Source organism: Thamnophis sirtalis, unplaced genomic scaffold (assembly GCF_051295495.1).
Source record: "Thamnophis sirtalis isolate CommonGarterSnake01/CBP01778 unplaced genomic scaffold, rThaSir2_p1.2 scaffold_8, whole genome shotgun sequence".
Lineage (NCBI taxonomy): Eukaryota > Metazoa > Chordata > Lepidosauria > Squamata > Natricidae > Thamnophis > Thamnophis sirtalis.
In genome coordinates, this window is record NW_028261388.1 from 38261889 (window position 1) to 38269526 (window position 7638).

The window sequence follows — 7638 nt, forward strand, 5'->3', positions numbered from 1 at the left end:
GGGGAAAATGAGTACATCTGCGTGCTCTAAAAAGCCTCACACAAATTGCATATAAGTAATAGTGTAAAAACATTTAGAGAACTTCTCATTTATAATTGAAAAATGGATATGACTAGCCTATACAAGGAAGACTTAAGATGGCCTAGCCATATAAAGGAACTAATTCAGAGTGGGTTTGGGGGCATATGCCTTTGAGTCAGTCTTACTTCTGGCATCTACATATGTTCTTGCAGTTTTCTTGGCAATTTTAGAAGGGCTTTGCCATCTCCTTTTTTCTAGGGTTGACAGAGTGTGACTGGCTCAAGGTCACCTTGCCACTTTGTGCCCAAGGGAGAACTGGAACTCACTATCTCCTGGTGCTCCTAACCACTATACTAAATTGGTTCTTGGTTCCATTCAAAAATAGAAATGCTTAAAAGGGTATCTTGCATTAGAGAAAAGAAATAGGAAAATGATCTTGACTAGTCTTTTTGTCTAATTTCAGTAAACACTTCTACTTGGCTTCCCATGCAAAAAAAATTTCTTTGTTTTTCACATATAGTCTATTTGTAAATTAGACTAGGGCATTTCTTAAACTTTAGCCCCTAAAATGTAAACAAAAACTATTTTTAAAGACATTAAATGGAATCATTAACAATATTTCTTTCATTGCCCATGTATTTAATCGATGCTAATAGTCTGATTTTAACATCTTTCAGATAATGTTATACATGCACTATGATTACCATATAGGTACATCAGGTTTGCTAGCTTGGAAGTAACATGTTATTTTATGCATTTTAATACTGTTGATGAAAAATGATCATTGTAATGATTGTGGTGGATTTGCTCTTTATCTATTAAGGGAAAAGCCATATAAATTATATTTTATATTTAAAAATACAACCTCATGTATAGAAAAAAAAATCTTTCCTTTTTGTTTGGCTTTTCAATTTGCCTGCCAAGTTTAGTTTCATTCCTAGACTTTTCTAATAGGGTTGTTTTTTATTTTGTTGGCAACCTTATTGTATTACATTTTGTTAACATATATGGATTACAGACTAGTTTACGCAAATAAGCAATCTCCTAAAAAACATAAGCTCTGCCTGAGCAGCTGCTAATCCCACAAAGACAGCATCTTGCCATAGCTCTTGTTATGGTTGTAGCTATGAAGCATGCAACTGTACATGAAATACTGGCTAGCTAGATAAGCAGTCTCCATATGACTAGCTTTAAGTTAGCAATCAAGGAGCTATGTCTTTAGAAAAGTCTATTTGAACAATAGTGATGTGCCAAAAGCCAACTGCCAGGAAGAGCCACTGGCAGAAGCAGCAATCCCTTCACTAAACAAAGGAAAAGACAACTCTCTGCCCTGCACTGATAACATTTTATAGCTATTTGAATTGTTGTTTGAACATAATGGCTACTCTTAAAATACAGTCAGTCCCTCTCCCTCTCTCTTATATGTGAATGTTGAATTCATCTGAAATGATGACAACCACCACCACCCCTCAAATCCAACATTAAATGCATATTCATTTCCAAATTCCCAATAATTCCTTCTGGGCAATTTCCTCCTTGATCATAACAAGCACCAGCAAGATTCAGAATGCTATGCATGGGGGGTGGTATAAGAATGACCAAATCATTAATACTGGTAGTCCTTGATTTATTATCACAAATGGTATCAGAAGTTCCATTGCTTAAGCAATGTACCAATAAAGCATGACATTGAGTGACCAAATTACTAATTGACAGCAATCAATAATTGCAGTCCCATTGCTACCTTTGACTGAATTCCACTGGTTGATAGTCTGGGACCCCAATCTAAGCCATTCTAGGTTTGGTCCATCCCAGCCCTGAATCTCAGTAAAATAAGGGACCTATCACTGCCCTTTTAGCCCCGCACTCTGCCTTTCAGGGCAGCAAAACAAATCCAGAACTTAACAGCTCCGGGACGGCTTCCCACACAGAACTCAAGGGCTTCTTGGTGTACTGCAACTCTGGGTCGGCAAAAAGCCCCTCAGCTGCAGCATAGTACAAACTTGAACTGCCTCTGGAAGCCTCGGTTATCCCAAGAGTACAATGTAAAGCCACTCTGCCCTGGGAAATCACCCTAGCAATAGTGTGATATAAGCCACAGCCATCCTGGGGTACTCAGCCCAATCCCAGCCACAGTTGTCCTGTACTTTGAGGCCCTTGTCACTCCACAGCCCTAGCTGATTTTTTCCAGTTTCTTTCGGCTGCTGCTGATGAGGCAGGTCCATCCTGGGCCTTCATGAAGCAGCTGCTGCCACAAATCCATCTTCTTCAGGTCTTACGAGAAATCTGCAGTGTATGACCTGGAAAAGAAAGCCTCATGCAGCCAGCAGCTGCTTCGTGAAGGGCCAGGCTGGGCATGTGTGGTCAGCGTGAAAGCAAGACAGCAAAGGTTAGCTGGGGGGGGGGGGGGCATGTGGATGGCAGGGAGCCAAAAAGGCACAAAGGGGAACAGGTAGGCAGGGGGAGGTGGGAATTGAAGCACCTCTGCAGTCATAAGTGCTGGCAAGCTGCCAGGTGCCAAATTTTGATCATATAACTGCAGGAGTGCTACAACCAGGGGTGGGTTCCGGCCAGTACTACTGCTGGTTCACTCGTGTGTGCACTTTGTGTGCATGCTTGATGCACACTGCACACGCTGCATATGCATGTGCAGTTCTGCACATGTGCATAACTGAAAAACAAGATGGTGTCGCTAATGGTAGTGGTTTGGTTTGGGGACATGGCAGGCCTGGATCGCTGCCGGTTCCAGATACCCAGGCCACCAAACCACCAAACCAGTCCGAACCGGTAGGAACCCACCACTGGCTGCAACAGCTGTAACTTGGGGGACCAGTGATATCTCCCTTCGTTCAGTGCTGCCATAATAACATTGAACAGTCACTGAATGAATGTTCATAACTTAAGGACTACCTGTATCTGAAGCTACTGGTCACTATCCTGTTTTAGCTAAATGTGTGGAACATGTGTGTGTGTGTGTACACGCGCATGCACACACTTACACCACACACTTACATTGATATGGGACTAGAAGTTTGTTTATATGTAATCACTCAATTTTTAAAATCACTGTCAGTAACAGCTCTTCTTCACAGAGGTAGATCTATACCTTTCCATTCAGATGGCTGAAATGAAACACATTCATTAATCTAGCTACAGTATAAAAAGTAGTTATTTCCTGTTTTACCACTCAGTGGGAATATATATTTTCAACAGAAAGGAACAGGAGAAAAATATTGTAGATGTGTATTTAATATATATTTATAATAAGCAACTAAATAAAGAGTAAAGAAATACATTCTTTTAGCAATGTATTAGTTAAAAATCTTAATATTCTTTTGAATTCTGTCTATGGATTTGTTTTCTGTACTAAATTTTGTTTTACTCTATATTCCCCCCTACCCTTTAATGATTGTATAATTTCCAAGTTTTAGAAGCTACATTTTGTTTCTCTGTTGAGAAGACAATTCCACACATATCATTGCAACTGTACAGAGAAAGACAATGCCAATACTGTTGTGTTCTTTAGCCCACTGATTTCATTAGGCTTAAGGATTGAGTTTATTAGGAGAGGAGCCATACATCAGTGACAGATAACAATGCATATAAGGCTATGTTCAATTCCTGGAGTCTTCAGTTAAAAAGATCAAGTAACAGGTGGTATAAATAAATCTCCTAAGATCTTGGTGAGTCATTATTGATAAAGCAGGTAAATCAGTTAAAATTATAAATAGTTCTGCCATAACACAGCTTCTATAATTACTGACTCTTCAGAGTACTAATATGATGAAAATATGGTGAACATTATCATGTCCAATGTTCTCTCCAAAGCTGCTTTTAAAATTCTGTTTAAGGCCATTTGCAACATAACCTTTAATGAGCATACAATTATTTTCACTTAGCATAGCATTGTTGCGTGATCGAGATGAAGCAGAAAAACATCTAGAATTTCTTACCGATTTGACCTGTAGCCCTCATTGGGGAAGATTATCACAGAAGTGGTGTAGTTCATTTTCAACCCAACCCCAATGTAGCTTGTAACATGTAGTATTTTAGGTTTCCCATGGAGACAAAAAGAATAAAACAGTCCACATTTGACAATTATACAGAGAAGCTATCCTATGGGCCTAAATAGGGATTGAATTTGATTAACACTAAATCAGTACTGCTCAGAATTGCTTATTCATTCTACCCTCTAAACAAAGAAAAATGGTTCAGGCCGAATGCAGACTTCTCCTTTCTTAATATGGAAGACAGAACCCTAAGTTCTCTGGTCTGAATGAATCCCATAGCTCTTTGGAAAATGCCCATCAATGAAATTATCAATGTGGCATTAAAAATATTTTTTTTAAAGTAATGGGAATAATCGTATTAATTGTATTCAATCAATTTAATATGTCAATTCAGTTTGTGTATAAATTAAATCAATTTTTAGCAATTGTTCTTATTTTATTGATGAAGTAGACTCTGGCATATCACTCAATGTCAAATGCAGTCTTTAGCTTGAAAAAGTTGATTGTTTCTGGCTTGACAAAATTTGGAATAGTCTCTTTGCTACATTTCATAACACTTTTTTGTGAACATAAGAGCAGAGTGCAAAGGATGACCAGTCGATGAAAACCTTGCTGGATCAGGGTGAATTCTGCATCTACTAGTTAATGAAGTTTTTAACTAGTTGGTTTATGTATTTAAGTTAATTATACAAAATGTTAACTCTGTAGAAGCTCTGATATACCATAAACCTATTTCAATAAAGCTTCAAGATGACATAGTATATTATTTTGATTAACAAGAATGTTCTGCCTTGTTATTTTAAAATCAAAGCTCAGGTTTTATGTTTAAACAAGAATTGATATTGGCCTGGCACATGAAGTTGGTTTTTCTTTTTTATTTTCAGATATTGATTGAAACAAAAAGTAAACTGGAATATTTACACCATAATGTCATTTAAGTAATTTATTTACAAGTTCTGCCATTTTATTACTGAATCATTAGTATGTGAATTTAGTCAGATAAGAAACTATGTAATTATAAACATGGCAATAAAAATAGAATTTTTTATACCCCAAGATGTAGGTTTGAAAGCAACTTAACTTGCCTTTTGTGCTTTGGAAAGTATATTATCAGAAACAATTCAATATTATAGGCATGATTTAAAACAGATTGCAATATTAAAAACACAAAAAAATCCTTTAATATTAAATATGCTTCTTGAAAAATAGTCAATTTCAGAAGATCTGCTGCTGCTGCTGCCGCTCATCCCAGTGTGGAAAATTCTTATAATTGATATGCACGTGTAGCTTAAAATAAAATTCATTAATTCGAAGAGGATTTTTCCAAGAGTCTGACCTTAATACTGAAAGATTTGATACTATTAAGCAAAAGTTTATCAGGAATTTCAAATATATTTATTAGTTCATATTATTGTAGCCTATTTACAGTACTCTTAAACCTCTTAACAGAATATAATTCAATTGTTTTATTATTGTGTAGTCATCATTACAATCCCATAAGCTTTCATGTAATATTTTTAAAGTTCAAAATTTTCATACAAAATAACTTACGACCAAGAATAAATCAATACTTAGCTAAAATGTAATGTACTTCTACTTGATAGTAACCTTTGTAAACCTAAAGTAATAGATCTAGAAGGGCTTCCTGTTTGCTTTACGTATAGTGTCCATCAAAATACAAAAATTAACTTCCATAGGTGCTATGGAATATTTTGCAAAAAAACCATCTTTTTTTGGAAATAGAAAACTGCTGTTATAGTGTAATGTAATATAACCCTGAAATAAAAACCAGAACTTGATCCCAGTTGCATATTATAAATACTGGTGGGACAAATAAATCTACATTGCTAATCAGGTTCATTCCTACATAGAACAAAATAAAATAAAATCATTTTAATAATACAAAACAATCAAATAATATCAAGTTGAAATAACATTTATATTTATACTTGGATTCATAAGATATGAACCACAGTATTCAGGATTATCCCTTACTTTAGTGTTAGGTATGATTAATTATAGAAAATGTGTAACATTCCTTTTAACAAATCTACAGGGTCTATATTATTTCCGTCTTTAAAAACAAGTTTTTAGAAATTGTCAAATCTCATTTTCCTGATCCAAACAACTATTTTAATGAAAATACAGCAACACAGAAGACCTATTTCTATTGTTTTCCTGTTTAACTAATACAACACAGTAATAAATGCTGAGATTAAGATAATTGTACTTTTTTCCCCTTTTTATATGATTGCTATGTTTGCATTGGAAGCACAGGCATATATTTGACTTAGTATCTAAAACAGTAACAAGAAGAATCCTTACAGGTGAAGACATTTTAGTGGGTAAATTATTATTCATAAATTTTACAGGAATCACATCAATCAGGAAAGACATTGGAGATTTGTTAACAGTAGAATGGGATAAATACACATACTATGTTGCTAACAAAATCTAATACTGAGTCTTAAGTGGGGCATATCTTATAAATTCAAGATCGACCACAATCCATACCCATGAACACATACTGGAAAAGACCAATGGCAGAGGAGAAATGGCTGTGGAGACTCTTGTTAAGTGGAATGAGGACACCTATTCCAGTGGATCAGCTCCACTGATGAATATGGAAATGCAAAATACTTTTAAAGTTTCTAGGATTATACCCTGGAGCATAGATAGCAACCTAAATTTAAACACTTTCAAGCCATCGTTTGAAAACAATCAACTTTTTAAAAATTAACTCCTTGCTTTATTTTAAAAGAAGCAAAAAATAATAAAGATTTTTTTATATTAGCTCCAAGTTGTAATGGCTAAAAATAATTCGTTATCCTCTAATATACAAACTTGAGTTTCAAACTCATTTCATAGATTCATATATATTTCCCATTTCACTCCAATATCTCTATGCATATAGAATAATTTGGATGCCTAAGCTCATTGCATTAAAATTATGCCTTTTACTCATTTTTAATATTTTGTGTCTTACTAACAATTGCAAATTAAAGCTACCATGTTTGAAGAAAAGGGCTTGGTAACCTTTTTGAGGCTGCTCCATTAATTAAAATCACATTCACATTTTATTAGCTATAATAATAAATCAAGGCTAGTGTTTATAAATATGCTGGTCTTGTTATATTTGGGTCTTTTCCCGTGTAAGATTGAGATTGTCTTGGCAACGTTTCGGCGAGGTCTCACTCACCATCCTCAGGCTGGTGTTTTTGGCTGAGGATGGCAAGTGAGACCTCGCTGAAACGTTGCCAAGACAATCTCAATCTTACACGGGAAAAGACCCGAATACAACAAGACCAGCATACCTACATCCGTGAAAATCTACGAATATATATATATTCCAATTTCATCCTGATTCCCGTTTTTTAATTAAAAATTAATAACTTTACTTGAGATGAATTATTCTCATGTGAAATCTACTTTGATATGTTTCGTGTGAATTTTCATGTGCTAGCTTGCCTATTAAGTTAGCAATGTAATAAAATGCTCAGCTCTCATAACGAGGGCATTTTAAGGTGAATTGCATTCCTATGCCATCTATTTGCAGAAAGAGTATGGGGTTTGGCAAAGCTACATGCTGAGCAACATAATAAGATAT